Source organism: Eucyclogobius newberryi, unplaced genomic scaffold (assembly GCF_026437365.1).
Source record: "Eucyclogobius newberryi isolate DKJ021-1_F unplaced genomic scaffold, fEucNew1.0.hap1 SCAF_16, whole genome shotgun sequence".
In the NCBI taxonomy this organism is placed as follows: domain Eukaryota; kingdom Metazoa; phylum Chordata; class Actinopteri; order Gobiiformes; family Gobiidae; genus Eucyclogobius; species Eucyclogobius newberryi.
In genome coordinates this window covers 4,482,292-4,498,924 of record NW_027315790.1, presented here as the reverse complement: position 1 = coordinate 4,498,924, position 16,633 = coordinate 4,482,292, and the positions used below count along the sequence as shown (strand labels likewise).

At 44.9% G+C, this 16,633-nt stretch overlaps 1 long non-coding RNA gene across 1 annotated transcript in view; it reads left to right on the top strand.

Annotated features, from left to right (window-relative positions):
* The window catches only part of LOC140361601 (uncharacterized), a 229,715-nt gene extending 213,313 nt beyond the window's left edge, over window positions 1-16,402 (top strand). Inside the window, exons 2-3 of the long non-coding RNA XR_011927027.1 lie at window positions 16,108-16,257; window positions 16,354-16,402. This is a non-coding gene — a long non-coding RNA (uncharacterized lncRNA). The remainder of the gene's footprint in view (window positions 1-16,107; window positions 16,258-16,353) is intronic.
* The last annotated feature ends 231 nt before the right edge of the window (window positions 16,403-16,633 follow it).

Below are 16,633 nucleotides of genomic sequence, written 5' to 3'. Positions count from 1 at the left end.
CAACTTTGCTTCAGGCTTGAACTGAATGGATTTGACCTCGTGTTCTCACATAGTATGTAACTGTGGTACATGTTTATGTTTGTTATATTTGAGAGCGAGTACCTAATAATAGTCAGTATTTACCTTCAGTTTCTAAAGTTCACTCATAGGATTTGTGTTGTTTGATAAAATAAAACTAATATTGTCAAACTGTTGTGGCCCACTATGTTTCTATGCATTACAACATTAGATTTAAGAAATGTTTCATACATGGTTGTTAGTAAGTATGCTAATTTTAACGCTAATTGCTAACCGCTAACTGCAGTCGTCTAAGCAACAAAGTGCTACTGTGTTCTAACAGGGCTCTGATGCTGCTCACGTGGGGCTGAGTGATTGTCAGATGTTTGGAGGCTAATGCTAGCTCACATATTGGCACTAGTCTATAGAATGCAAAACTGTACCATATTGCCTCACAGCCATAAGGTCCTAGCTCCAGTTCCCGACTGATGAAGATGCATGGTCTCCGTGTGCTTTCATGTTTCCCGCTCTCAGACGAGATGTACTGAGGCTCCGCCCACAATGGGACTTGAATATAGGTACTACATTTTTAGTCGGGCTGTCAAAACTAACGTTAGCTCATGCACATGAATCACCCGGTCAGTTGTGACCAAGAAGATTATGCGGCGAGTCTTTGAGCGTCCATTATCTAATGCCAGGTGAAACGCACCTGTCGTCATGTCCTGTCCTCAGCGGCTGATGGTGGAGAGCGTTCTGGCTTTGCTCTGCGCGGCACAAAAACCCGGCGCGGGGGATTTCGACTGAACACTGCACGCTCTGGGATGAAAATAAAACCCTGAAGCGCAAAAAAAAATAAAAAAATCTTACAAACTACTACAGATGTTGGCGACACGAGCAGCTCATGTTCCTGTAGGAGCAGCGGTGAAGGGCTGAACCCAACGAGCCTGGTGTTTGGTCATGTAGCTTTATTATAAAGTACACTTATATTATACATATACATATATACATATATACATATATACATATACACATATACATATACATATATACATATATATACATATATACATATATACATATATATATATATATATACATATATACATATATATATATGTATATATATACACATATACATATGTATATATATATATATATACATATACATATACATATATATATATACATATATATATATACATATATATATAGCCAACACGGTATTCAATAGGCAAATGTATTTAAACTTGTGAAAGAAATACGTTAAGGAATGACATTAATGTAAGCGCTGTGCAATTTAAACACATTACAAAAGTGTGATCTTCATAAGGATTCCGCGGTGGGACAGTCCCCGTCTCGAGCCGCGGTGGGACAGTCCCCGTCTCGAGCCGCGGTGGGACAGTCCCCGTCTCGAGCCGCGGTGGGACAATCCTTGTCTCGAGCCGCGTGGGACAATCCTTGTCTCGAGCAGGGTGGGACAATCCCCCGTCTCGAGCGGGGTGTGACAGTCCCTGTCTCGAGCGGGGTGGGACAGATGAGGCTGTGGCGTGTTCATTTGTCAGAATCCATTGTTTCCAGTTTCCTCCGATAACGTCTGAGACATGGGGGAGCAGAGACGTCCTTCAGCTCTGCTCTGTTTACACCATGAACTGTTACTGCGGAGCGTTCAAGGGCGTCGCCAAAGTCACTGCTTCTGGTATGAATGTGCTGCTATTTCAGTTTATTACAGGAAGAAGAATGTAGTAAATATGACAGAGCTGTAGATTGTTCTGAGAGTGTTTTGAATGAGAAGAGTCAGTATTTCTGTTCATGAAGAGGCTCTAATTCGCTCCTTCTGGTCATTACTGTGACACATTATTTGATTTAACTTACGCTGTAAAACCAAGTGTTGGTGACGATGGCTGATGACGGGAGAAGATCTGAAAGCTCTTGATCTGAGAAAGAAACTTTAAACAGAGAAAAACATTCCTTTACTTCTGTGTTTAATTTGACAGTTTATTGACTTTGGAACCTCAATCAATTAATTTGTATTCATGTGTCACTCCTTCAAAATAAAATCATGTGTCACTCCTTCAAAATAAAATCATGTGTCACTCCTTCAAAATAAAATCATGTGTCACTCCTTCAAAATAAAATCATGTGTCACTCCTTCAAAATAAAATCATGTGTCACTCCTTCAAAATAAAATCATGTGTCACTCCTTCAAAATAAAATCATGTGTCACTCCAAAATAAATGTAAGATTTTGAACTCTATGTTGAAGAAACTGAATTCAAACCATTTGATCTTTTCTTTTTTTTTCACACAGAGGGAAGAGTTACATCTTCAACACGACGCCAGAGAAGTGGCATTGGGGGGTCAGAGGTGGGTCAGGTGAGTCAGGTGGGTCAGGTGAGTCAGGTGGGTCAGGTGAGTCAGGTGGGTCAGGTGAGTCAGGTGGGTCAGGTGGGTCAGGTGAGTCAGGTCGGTCAGGTGAGTCAGAGGTGGGTCAGGTGGGTCAGGTGGGTCAGGTGGGTCAGGTGGGTCAGGTGAGTCAGGTGGGTCAGGTGGGTCAGGTGAGTCAGGTGGGTCAGGTGGGTCAGGTGAGTCAGGTCGGTCAGGTGAGTCAGGTGAGTCAGGTCGGTCAGGTGGGTCAGGTGGGTCAGAGGTGGGTCAGGTGGGTCAGGTGGGTCAGGTGAGTCAGGTGGGTCAGGTGAGTCAGGTGAGTCAGGTGGGTCAGGTGAGTCAGGTGGGTCAGAGGTGGGTCAGGTGGGTCAGAGGTGGGTCAGGTGGGTCAGCTGGGTCAGGTGAGTCCGGTGGGTCAGGTAGGTCAGGTGGGTCAGAGGTGGGTCAGGTGGGTCAGAGGTGGGTCAGGTGGCACGAGGCAGAGAAAGCCATTTCTGTTATAATCTGATTACTTTGGGTTCTTTGGAAATCCAGACAATCTTGCTGCAGGTTGGAACCTTCGAGCAGGTCAAGGGTCAGAGTTGTTGTGGGTGTCGGAGACAGATGGACTCTCATAAACAATGGTTTGACCTGCAGTTTCCTGACCAGTCCTCATTCCTTCTCTCACTTGCTGACCCTGTTTACTGAGCCACATTTGGTCTAATAATGGGTTCAACACAAGGCAAGGAGAAGGTCAGTTTAACTAAAGTGTGACCTTCATGTGCGTTCAGACAGGAATGTAGCGCTCAGGATTGTGTCGTCTCAAACTATTCTTTTTGTAGAGCACGATGTGACACAAATGAATTCTAATTTGTGGGACATTTGTGGTTCTTGGCACAAGGATGACCCTGTTTGAATGTGCTAACATTAGTATTGTATTCATTTTGAATAAAAACTATTTCACACAATGTTCATACAATTTCCAGTAGTTTTACAATGCAATTGATGGCAATGAATACCTTTACATTTATATGGTATTAAAGTAGTGCCTATTCTTCTTTAATTCCAAACTGCAGGAAAGGTTTTGTCAGTCACGCAAAGAATCAGAACCAGTTTTATTCCCATTGTCTGTGAACAATACACTAGGAACTAGGAACTTGCTTTGCAACATAAAAGAACGTAGTATAACTATTATAGTAAAAAGGTATAGTCTGTGCTAAAATAAGGGCATCCAAAGTAAAATGTGTAGAATAAGAATGATAAATTAAATATAAGTACAACAACAGGATCAGAATGATAGTGAAAACTGGCAGTGGAGAAGAGTTATTTAAGTGGCAGGTTTTATTAAGGGGTCAGGAAGTGTTCATGAGTCCAACAGCAGAGGGAGGTTCTGGTCCGGATGGACCGTAGCCTTCTGACTGAGGGGAGTGGCCTCCTGCTGAGGGGAGTGGCCTCCTGCCTGAGGAGAGTGGCCTTCTGACTGAGGGGAGTGGCCTTCTGACTGAGGGGAGTGGCCTCCTGCCTGAGGGGAGTGGCCTCATGCCTGAGTGGAGTGGCCTCATGCCTGAGGGGAGTGGCCTCATGCTGAGGGGAGTGGCCTCATGCCTGAGGGGAGTGGCCTCATGCCTGAGGGGAGTGGCCTCCTGCTGAGGGGAGTGGCCTCCTGCTGAGGGGAGTGGCCTCATGCCTGAGGGGAGTGGCCTCATGCCTGAGGGGAGTGACTCATATAGTCCATGTCCAGGGTGAGAAGGCTGTGATCCGACCTGCTCGTCCCAGAGTCCTGCAGAGATGGAAGTCTGCAGCAGATCACCTTCTCAGCAGAGGCACAATGTGCTGTAGTCTCTGTTTGTCCCTGGCTATGGCTCCAGCGTACCACACAGTGATGGAGGAGGTGATGGAGGAGGTGATGGAGGAGGTGAGGATGGACACTAACCTGACCTTCACAGTAGTGTATGAGAATGTCTGCAGGCCTCAGAAATGATCCTTTGTTGCCCCACATGCTCTTCACACAATATTGATCTAAAACGACTTAATATTAACAATTCCGCGTGCAGCCGGCCACAGTGTCGTGAGTTCAGATCCCGGCTCTGACAATTTACTGCATGTCCTCCCTCTCTCTCATCCCCGTTTCACACTGTCCTGTCTAATAAAGCCTACGGCCAAAGTCCATTCACTTCCTGTTCAAACCCAAACAGGCAACAACTTGTCATTGTAGCCATAAAAGTGGCTGTGACATGTTAGCGCTCTGTATGTGTCACTCAGAGTCTCAATTGTTCAAATAATCACAACTAAGTACAGGGATGTGGGCGGGGATAGGGGGTAGGTGAAAACAGGAATGAACTCAATAACAATACCACTTTGAGGAAACTAATGATGAGGAAACACTGTTGTAACACGATTTAAAGTTCATTATTCAGCAAATAAGCGGCGACACCAGTTAAAGACGGACTGGCTCCGTCACATTATCCCTCCCTTCCGGAAGGTTGACACTGTGGGGCAACCTGGACAAATAATCCGCAACAATGTTCATCTTGCTGGCACGGTGTCGGATGGCGAATCTGAAGGGCTGTAGTGCGAGATACCATCTTGTCAGGCGACTATTATGATCCTTCATAGTGTTGATCCAAGTCAGGGCACTATGATCAGTCTCTAGATCAAACTCACGTCCGAGCAGGTAGTAGCGCAAGCTCTCCAACGCCCATTTGATTGCAAGGCCCTCTTTCTCTACAGCAGAGTAGCGGGTCTCGCGTGGCAGGAGTTTGCGACTCAAATACAATATTGGACGCTCCTCTCCAGGTTCCCCCTGAGTCAGGACTGCTCCGAGGCCAACCATGGAGGCATCCACTTGTACCAAGAAGCGCTTGGTGAAGTCTGGACTCTTCAGCACCGGTGATGAACACAGGTGAGCTTTGAGGGTGTTGAAGGCATTCTCACAGTCCTCGGTCCAGACGACTGGGTTTCGCTGGCCTTTGGCGGTGAGTGCTGTAAGCGGAGTGGCAATCGTTGCGAACTGCGGCACAAACCGTCGGTACCATCCGGCCAACCCCAGAAAGGAACGCACCTCTTTCTTTGTTCGTGGCCTCGGAGATCTCAGGATAGCCTCGACCTTGTCGCCCTGAGGCCTCACCTCCCCTCGACCCATCTGGTAGCCGAGGTAGCGTGTCTCCTGCCGAGCCCACTCACACTTTGCCGGATTCAGCGTAAGACCGGCTCGCTGGATCTGCTTCAGGACTTGGGAGAGATGTTGGACATGGTCCTCCCAGGTCTCGCTGAAGATGACGACATCGTCGAGATAAGCCGCGCTGAATAGCTCACACCCCTGGAGAACTCGATCCATCAGACGTTGAAACGTAGCAGGTGCTCCATGCAGCCCGAATGGCATCACAGTAAACTGAAACAGTCCAGTTGGTGTTTGAAATGCTGTGTAGGGCCGTGAGGACTTCTCGAGGGGCACTTGCCAGTATCCTTTGCAAAGGTCCAATGTGGTTATGTACTTGGCGGAACCAATCTTCTCCAGCAAGTCATCAATCCTTGGCATTGGGTATGCATCAAATTCAGACACAGAGTTCAGCTTTCGAAAGTCAATACATATCCTGAGTGATCCGTCTTTCTTGAAAACAATCACTACAGGACTGCTCCATTCGGATTTGGAAGGTTCGATGACTCCCAGTCTCAGCATTTCTTGGATCTCATCTTGGAGCTTCCCAACAAGCTGCTGTGGTACACGATATGGTCGCTGTCGGATCGGGCGACCCTCCTTCAGGCGGATGACATGTTCCACCACTGTAGTTCTTCCAGGACTGGCACGGAACAGCGAAGACACTTCTTTGAAGGTCTGGAGTAGCTGTGTGGCTTGCTCAGGAGGAAGATGAACCAGCACAGGGGTAGCAGTGTTGGTCAGTCCCTCCAGTCCCATGTCCGGCTCTTCCCCGTCCTCGTCATTGTCTACTTTCCTGACCAACAGGACTTTAGTTGGAGCTTGGACTGGACGCTCTCTCCACTCCTTCAGTAGGTTGACATGGTACGTCTGCCTGGACTTCTTTTTCTCTGGATGCAGGACCTCGTAGGTGACTGGCCCCATCTTCCGGGTGACAGTGTACGGGCCCTGCCATTTTGCTAAAAGTTTATGGGTTGAGGATGGCAGAAGAAGCAGCACCTTCTGACCAGGCTGGAACTCACGACTGCGGGCTTGGCGGTCGTACCAGGTCTTCTGGGCTTTTTGAGCACCTAGCAAGTTCTTCTCTGCCTCCTCTAAGTACTTTGACAGTCTCTCTCGCATTTCAAGTACAAACTTGACAATGCTCCGGTCACTTTGTCGTGCTGGTGGGCCCTCCCATTGTTTGCGTAGAAGGTCCAAAGGCCCCTGAACATCCCAGCCATATAACAGTTCAAATGGAGAAAATCCAGTTGACGCCTGTGGGACCTCTCGATAGGCAAACAGAACAAAGGGTAGCCAACAGTCCCAGTCTTTGCCGGTATCATCCACGAACTTCTGGAGCATCCGCTTCAGTGTCTGGTTAAACCGCTCAACCAGTCCATCCGTCTGTGGGTGGTACGGGGTGGTTTTGATGGAGGAAATGCCCAGTTGCTGCTGGAAAAGGTGCATTAACTGAGATGTGAAGTTGGTGCCTTGGTCCGTGAGAATTTCATCAGGTAATCCAACTCTGGAGAACAGTTGAACAAGCGCTCGAAGGACAGCAGGCGCAGTGATGGTTCTCAGCGGAAAAGCCTCTGGAAATCTGGTGGCCTAATCCGAGATGACCAGGATGTACTGATGTCCACTGCTGCTCTTCACCAGGGGCCCCACAATGTCCATCGCAATCCTTCGGAAGGGAGTGGAGATAACTGGAAGAGGCTGCAAAAAGGCACGGTCAGACTTGCGCACTGGACATGTTTTCTGACAGGTTGGACATGTAGCGCAATATTTGTGAATGTCAGCATACATGGACGGCCAATAAAATCTAGAACTGACGCGCAAGAATGTTTTGTGGCGACCGAGGTGACCTGACCATGGCACTGTGTGTGCTAAATGCATGACAAGGGTCCTACAGCTAAAGGGAACAACAAGACGTTTACATTCATCACTAACGATATACAACACCCCATTGTCAATAATAAACTTCTCTTGACCCAGACAACCTTTGGTTTCTTTTCCCACCTTAGCAAAAAGACTTTTCAAAGTAATATCATTGCTTTGCAACAAAGAAACATTTTCAGGTACATCCCACACAAAAGAATCACAATTTTCCGGATTTAAAGACCACATTTCTTTTTCAAAGCGTCGCTGACGCCGGGATTTCCTTGGCCCTTTGGCGCCTCCCTCACACAGACTACCGTCCAAGTCTGGCAGAGGTTGGACACCGGCTTTCACTTGTGCCCGCGTAAGAACAGAACACGACACATTTCCACAGTCATTATTCCCCCCAGAGTCAACATTCCCAGACAACAGGTCCATCAGAAAAGGTAGGTCCCAACCGAGAATAGCATCCACGGGTAGGTTTTCTACTACTCCCACAGCCACCAGATAGGGCTGGTCTGCAACTGTTATGGTAACCTCCACAGTAGGATAAAGGTGGCTATCCCCGTGCACACACAAAATGTCCACTGTCTTGTCATAGTTTATGCTGCTAACTGGCACTGAGCTACGTTTGATAAGGGATGTGAAACTACCAGTGTCCAGTAAAGCAGAAACCTCTTGGCCATTAATTAGCACATTTTTACAGCGTTTAATAGTACTGTCTGTCTCATGAGTGCCCTCTGCCTCTGGTCTTGGAGGATAGCACGCTCCGCTAACTTTAGCTTTACGGACTGGGCAAACTGAGGCTTTGTGCCCAGGTTGTTGGCAGGAAAAACAAATAAACTCCTTACCAGGTCCTCGTTGGTTTGGGGCAGAATTCATGGTACCTGACACGTCTTGGTTGGTCTCACGTCTGGCAGGCCTTGGTAGAAAAAGTTGAGCTGGTGCGCGCTGGGATGCTGTGGTTAACCGGGCAGAAGATACTCCTTTCCGAGCGTTGAGATACTGCACGGCCAACTTAGCAGCGGTAAATCCATCGGCTGGCTCATGTTCCTTCACCCAGGTCCTCACTTCAAAGGGAAACACCCGCAGAAGCTGCTCCATGATGATCGCTTCACCAATTTCCTCCTTGGAGCGTTCATCCGGTCTTATCCAGCGGCGATAGAGTCCTCGGAGGCGATGATAGGTCTCCGTAGGGCTTTCATCATGCGGCAGAGTGCTGGAGCGAAACTGCTGTCGGTAAGTTTCGGGTGAAATGTTAAATTTCGCAAGCAGAGCTGCTTTCAGGTCCATGTAACAGTGGGCTCTGTCTTCATCCATAGCAGAGTAGGCCTCTAGTCCCTTTCCAGTCAATAAGGGTACAAGACGACACGCCCACTCGTCCTCTGGCCACCTCCAGGTTCTAGCTATCCGCTCAAAACGTAGCAGATAATTTTCCATGTCCTCACCACTCTGAAACTGTGGTATTTTCGGCTCATTGTACGGTCTCCATTCTGGTCTCGGCCTGTCCTCAGCTTCCGGTACATGGCGCTGCGGCTCAGCATCATCGATCTCCATGCGGCTTCCATGGAACACCGATCTCTGGCCACCAGGGGTTGGCGACTCATGATGTGCAGGCAGGTTTGGCGCTGGACGAGGTCTTCGAAGAGTCGGCTGCGAAGGGGATGCAGGTTGAGCCCCGCCCTCCACAACAGTAGGAAAAGAGGCTCTCAGTCCCCGGAGTTCGGCCAGCAAACCCTCTTCGCGGCGTTGCTGTCCCGCTAGAAAATCTCTCATCAGCGTCACCATGTCCTGACCTGGTTCAGATGATGGCTTGGGCTTCTGCTCCCACTCTTCATCCTCATCTGTCTCCCATGCTGGGTCTGGAGCTCCTGCCCCCTCTGGCTGTCGATCACGGCCTTGTGATCGCAAACCTGTGCGCTTTGGTTGGCGAGAAACTTTCTTCCGACTTGCCATATCCCACTTCTGACACCAAATGTAGCGGGGCTCTCTCTCAAAAATATGACGAAGTCAGATTTCAAGTGCTCAGGTGGATTTATTGTGCCAAACCAAAGTGCAAAAATAGTGTAACAGTGCAAAATATATACAGTGAGCAAAAAAGATCCAAAAATCCAAAAACATATATTTACAGAGTTCCAACTATGAGTTCAACTTTAACTCGTTCTCTCTTTTAACTCTCTCTCTCTTTTACTCACTCTCTCTCACACTGTTTCCTTCTCTGATGTTGGAGACAGACTCCTCCCACAGCCAAGAGCGGCTCCCTTTATTCCTCACTTGCCCCTCCCACTGAGCAAAATAACTATATAATTCAAATCCCAAATAAACTGACAATAAACTGTTGTGGCCTCTTCCTACAACCTAATACATCATTAATTATATACACATGTTCAAAATAAAGCAATATAAACACATAGAATACCCGGTGTCACATGGTCAGCACCACGGCGCGAACAACGCCCATTTAAACTTCCAGGAAGTCCTGGCTCGGTTTCGACCCAACGCGACGCATCGGCGGAGCGCGGCTTCGTGACAAAACAGGCAACAATTGACGTGTGTGTGCTTAGACTTAACCTAACGCGCGCAAGTGTGCACCCTTGGCGGATTAGTGACGGAGGAGTGCGGGGAAAGATGCGTGTGTAGCGTCTGATGCGAATGAATGAAACAGAGGGAAACGCGGGGAGCGGGGAATGTATGAGTGTGTGTTGGAAAGTGCGCGCGGGCATGAAGGGCCGCGCGGCTGCTCAGCAAATAAGCGCCGACACCAGTTAAAGACGGACTGGCTCCGTCACACATTGATTTTACATCACATTTCTACATGGTCCCTGAATAAAGAAGACTAAAATAAACACACTAAATTAAACTACTTTAAAATATTGATATTGCAAATATTTGTACTCGGAAACTACAGCAAAACTGATCTGATATTGACAATTATCAGACCATCCCTAGTGTCAGCAAGTCTGTTTTATGCATTTATTTACTGATGTTTGATTTGGCCCTCACCACATAATATGATCTTCTAAAGTGCATAAACCTCATAAAAAACAACTCTCTCCCCTTTTATCTGGTATGTTATATAACCGTGTCATAGCTTTAGGTCAGAAACGTTCTGTTGTTGTCTCACAGGCTCCGGTGCGCTCTCATAATAAACCAGAGGACTTGCTGGACATTTGCCTCACTGTCCGTTATATAAAAGCCCATTGTTCTTGCCCGGCGGTGTGAAAGAGCGACTCCATCATCGTACAGTGGCCCCCGCCGGCCCATCAGCCGCCCCTTCAGCCGCCCCTCTTCCCCACCGCCCCAGCACCAAGTCACCAAATGAAAAGACTGCATTTGCTTTTTCATTATGCCGGGATGAAAAGAGCTTCCCGGGGCTTCATTTAAAGAAGATTGAGTGAAATTGCGCTTGTTCAAGTTCAGGTGAGAGTGACTTCAAACTGCCGTCCATGAAAGAGTGAATATGTGACTCCAGGGAAAGTGCAGTGCTTTGTATAATAATCCAGGATATTCAGACGTGCACTAGAAACTCTGAAAGGTTACGGAGCGTTAAAGGGCCCGAACTGTGCGACGTTTCTGGAGCTTTAAAGCGGGTGCAGCGTGGTTCCTTTAAAAGACACATGTCGTCGACCTCATAGTCCAAATAATCTCATTCTGTTCTCCAGATCTTGCTGTATTTATTACTGGCTCCATCCTTGTCCAATCAGAAAGTGTTTTACAGCCAAAAACACTTGTAATGTTAGTCATCTCGATGTGTAAAGAGGTTTTTTTTTCTATTTTCTATTTCAAATCATGCCTGAAATTGTGATTGTGCTTGTGACTCTTAAACCTTCAGGTGGACGAGCCTCAGTGTGTGTTTGTGTTGGATCCTCGTGTTACACCTTTAGAGACAAGTTGGTCCAAGAGAGTTCCATCCTAGTCATCTGGACACTGTTTTTGAAGAACAAACGTGTCCAGATGTGTTCTACAAACCCCAAACAGAACAGTCCATAGATGATCGACATTTGCCTCATATTCAATGAGAAACTGTGAAGAAAAGAGAATGAAAACACGACACAGCACAAAGTGTTTCAACTTCTTACAAATGTCTACATCATATTTTCATGAGCGTCAATAGTTTGAAATGTTTTCTAGAGCCTCGATCTGTTCTGCAGAAGCTTTTTGGTTGAGGGCCCCAGAACCTACTTAGGATTGTGATATGTGCAATATTTAAATGTATATATAAAAAATAAATAAAATGTATAGTCACTTTAAGGTTGTATTACAGACATCAAACCCCTACGGATTATTGACATGTTCAAAGTGTCCCACTCAAAAGGCCAGCAGCGGCCCTGATGGTAGGTTCTCTAAAACGCCCGCGGTTAAACTACAGAAGCATTAAGTTGAATAGACAGTTCATCTAATCAGTTATAGCAATACACAAACTTGAAATTGAATAAATGTAATATACTGTATATGATATAGAGTAATGTATAATGATTTCCTGTGATATACTGTATATGATATAGAGTAATGTATAATGATTTCCTGCGATATACTGTATATGATATAGAGTAATGTATAATGATTTCCTGTGATATACTGTATATGATATAGAGTAATGTATAATGATTTCCTGTGATATACTGTATATGATATAGAGTAATGTATAATGATTTCCTGTGATATACTGTATATGATATAGAGTAATGTATAATGATTTCCTGTGATATACTGTATATGATATAGAGTAATGTATAATGATTTCCTGTGATATACTGTATATGATATAGAGTAATGTATAATGATTTCCTGTGATATACTGTATATGATATAGAGTAATGTATAATGATTTCCTGTGATATACTGTATATGATATAGAGTAATGTATAATGATTTCCTGTGATATACTGTATATGATATAGAGTAATGTATAATGATTTCCTGTGATATACTGTATATGATATAGAGTAATGTATAATGATTTCCTGTGATATACTGTATATGATATAGAGTAATGTATAATGATTTCCTGTGATATACTGTATATGATATAGAGTAATGTATAATGATTTCCTGTGATATACTGTATATAACAGGAAGTCATTGTGTCCATCTTTGACACTGTCTAAAGCGTAAAAACAGACTTGGGACTCAATGTGTAAATGTGCTTGTAATAATAGCGTTAGCACCGCTAGCACCTCTGACACAACCGCTCCGCTGTATACACCCCAGGGGTCAAAGGTCGCAGCTTTAGATAGGACCTGTGAGGAATTCTCTGCCAAAGGTCAAATACTAAGAGCAGTCGACCTTTTCAGGCTTTGATCAAATTAGAATATATTTCAACAACTTCTACTCGAGGTGGAACGTGAAGTACGACTGTGAAAGTACTTGTACTTCAATCACATGTTTATGTATCTGTACTTTGCTTTACAGCGGATACTTTTGACTTTTACTTCACTATATCTGAGAGCAGTTATTTGTACTTCCTTACATTTGTGAACAGGACTAAAAAATAAAGTAAAAAAGTACTTTGAAAAACAAAAATATACAAATAAAAACGGTAAGAAAAGGAAATCAACTGAAACAAATCAGCACCAGCAACTTTTGACACTTTAATAGTTCTTGAAGTTTGTCTGAATTCTGGGGATTGTCTTCAGGTGGAACATGTCAGATTTACAGATGTAAAGAAACCCAGGGACGATCCGCTCGCTCTGGGGCATAACTGCAGTGTCCAGGGCCTAAAATACACAGTTTTATGGTTTTCAGGTGATATTTATTCCAAATTCATGATCATGTGCAAAAAAAGGGCAACACAGACTAAGACCCATAGTTTTTATATAAAAGAACAGATCTTTGAGTCAAAATCAGCGCGGTGTGTGCTGTCTGCCTTTGATTTTAGTTGTGAATCGCTCATAAACTCATCATGGTGATTCATTAGCATTAGGTAAGTGATACAGGTAAAAATCAGGTATAGAAAAAAATATTTAAATGACTTATCAAAACTATTTAAATAAAGTACAGTATATCAATATTTAAAAGTACAGTCAATTTAACAGGTCTTTTTTAGTTTTAATTTTTTGAATTCCAGTCATAATTTCGATCTAGTCCTTGATTATAACTGTATTTCGTGTCGTCCTTTCGTTGATAATGACCTTCCTCCAGCGGCCAAGCGTTTGTTCCATTGATTGTGTCGCTGTCGGGGTCTTTAGCCTTTCCCATGTTTAATTTGACACTGTCGTGACCTTTTAAAGCCTTTTGTGTGAGGCGCTCATTCTAACACTTACATTATGTGTCTATGGAGCCCCCTCCATGTGTTTGTACTGGAGACAAGACGGAGCAGTAATAAAAAGAGGAATTTACCACCGGAAAACCTGTACTTTTGGTGTTTGTTCCAGTCGTGACTCGTGAGCCTGAGCTTCACAAACACGTCACAGAAACGATGCCACACGGGTTAAAACTACAACAAAACCATTTGAATAAAACTGAAAGCTGGAGTCATCATTTGGATGCTGGGAACAAAATGCAATGGATTGAAATTGGAATCTTGTTTTGACCGTTTTGGGGAAGTTTGTTTAGAAGTATTTTTAACTCATTTCAATATTTTTCCCAACTAAAATTATTTTCCATTGGAGGCAAAAAAACCAACTACATTCAAACAAAAACAACTTTAAAGACAGACAAGAAAGCTCAAGTTTCATTTGATAACTCGCAGTAAATTCAGAGTTTGGGGAGGATTGTGGGAATTGTGTGATGAAACAAAACGTAAGGTGTAAATGCATTCTGGATATGAATTATTCTTTTTTTGACATTTTGATTTAAGAATGCCTCTTTCTTCTTATAAGAAGGTATTTATGCATGTGTTTTAGAGTCTTTACAGTCCAGATAACAAGTAGGATTATCATTATACGACTATGATTAGTTTTTAAAGTCATTATGTTGATGAATCTTTGGAGTTGTAGTGGAGAGGCTGTAGTGGCGCTCTTCTGCCCTCTAGTGGTGAAAGACTGGCATGTGACGTCATTAGTCCTCTTTAGGCTCATAGTATTCTAGACGTCCACTAACAAAGTCAATGAATTATGTACAATTTCACATTCAACACATGAATTATTAGCATCCCATTGGCTACATTTGAAACTATATATAGGCTCTTTCAATGGTACGATATCACAAGAACACAACTCATTTCCACAAATGATCATATACATAAGATAAGATAATATAAGATAAGATAAGATAATCCTTTAATGTCACACAAGGGGACATTTCGTTGTTGCTCTGCAGTAGAAACAGGAGTAAAGGACAGATTATAAGAAGTTTCAAAACACACTCTTGATAGAACTCTTATGAACAAAACAAAAAACTCTTATTAACAAAACTCCTCTCCTATCTTAACAGGGAATGGAGGGGGGGAAATAAAATAAAATAGATAATAAAAATACAAAATAAAGATAAAATCAGATAATAATAATAAAATAATGATAATATAATAAAATAAAAATAAGATAAAGTAAAAATAGCTAGTACAAGACAAGGTAATACTATTAGCAGATAAATGAACCGTATAAAAAACAAAAAATAGAACACTCTTAATTACAGGTATTGCACATGGTTGATTCAGTATTGCACATGAATATGATGGTATTGCACATGGTAACATCAGTATTGCACATGTTCAGGGCAGTGTTTGTTATAAAGTCTGACAGCAGCAGAAGGAAAGACCTGCGAAACCTTTCCTTCACACAGCGAGGGTGGATCAGTCTCTCACTGAAGCTGCTCTCCAGAGCGGACAGAGTGTCCTGCAGGGGGCGACACTCATGGTCCAGCAAAGATGTGAATCTAACCAGGACCCTCCTGTCCCCCACCTCCTGCACCGAGTCCAGAGCACAGCCCAGGACGGAGCTGGACTTCTTGATGACTCTGTCCAGCCTCCTCCTCTCCCTCTCTGTGATGCTGCTGCTCCAGTAGGCCACACCTACAGGAGGGCTGATGCCACCACAGAGTCATAGAAGGTCTTCAGTGGCCCTGTCAGGAGTGGCCCTGTCAGGAGCGGCCCTGTCAGGAGTGGCCCTGTCAGGAGCGGCCCTGTCAGGAGTGGCCCTGTCACTCCAAAAGACCTGAGTCTCCTCAGGAGGTAGAGCCGACTCTGACTCTTCCTGTACAGTGCGTCTGTGTTATGAGTCCAGTCCAGTTTGTGGTTCAGATGAACACCAGGTCCTTGTATGAGTCCACAAATAATAAATAGAAAAGCAATTATATAAATATTGATCGTCCATGTTTTCTTTGTGCTGCATGTACTTTTTTATCCACAAGATGGTGCTGTTGCCTTATAAGGTGAAACCTGGACATCAGAATCAGTTTTATTGCCATTGTCAGTGAACACAATTCACAAACTAGCAACTTGTCTCGGCCTTATGTGCAACATAAAACTATGTATAATAATGATAATAATAATAATAATAATAATCATGTTAAAAATACACAATATAGGCTATGCTAAAATAAGATTTTTTAAAAAGGGCATAAACTATATGTAGAATAAAAGTGTTTTAAATTCTCTTCTCTGAGCCATTGGTATTTCTCCAGTTTCTTATGTTCCTTTTTCCTGATGTTGCCTTCACTTGGTTCTGCCACGTCAACCATAATACCAGACTCATCCCCGTCCGAGATGAGCCTGATGAGGGTGGTGTCGTCATGGTGATGAGGGTGGCGTCGTCCGCAAACTTGATCAGTTTTAAGGAGTCGTGGCTGGAGGTGCATCATTTTGTGTACAGGGAGAAGAGCAGAGGAGAAAGTGCACAGCCCTGTGGAGCTCCTGTGCTGATAGTCCGAGTGTCTGAGACATTCTTCCCCAGTCGCACGCACTGCCTCCAATCAGTCAGGAGGTCAGTGCTCCCCCTGCAGGTGGAGTCAGCGCTCCCCCTGCAGGTAGGGCCAGCGCTCCCCCTGCAGGTGGAGTCAGCGCTCCCCCTGCAGGTAGGGCCAGCGCTCCCCCTGCAGGTGGAGTCAGGCATGTTGAGCTGGGAGAGCTTGTCCTGGAGCAGAGCAGAAGGTGGTGTTGATGATGGTGTTGATCCTGGTATAGGTTCCCGGGGAGTCCAGGTGCTGCAGGTGAAGTGGAGAGCCAGGTTGATGGCGTCGTCCACAGACCTGTTGGCTCTGTAGGTGAACTGCAGGGGGTCCAACAGGGGTCCAGCAGGAGGTCCAGCAGGGGGTCCAGCAGGGGTCCAGCAGGGGGTCCAGCAGGGGTCCAGCAGGGGGTCCAGCAGGGGTCCAGCAG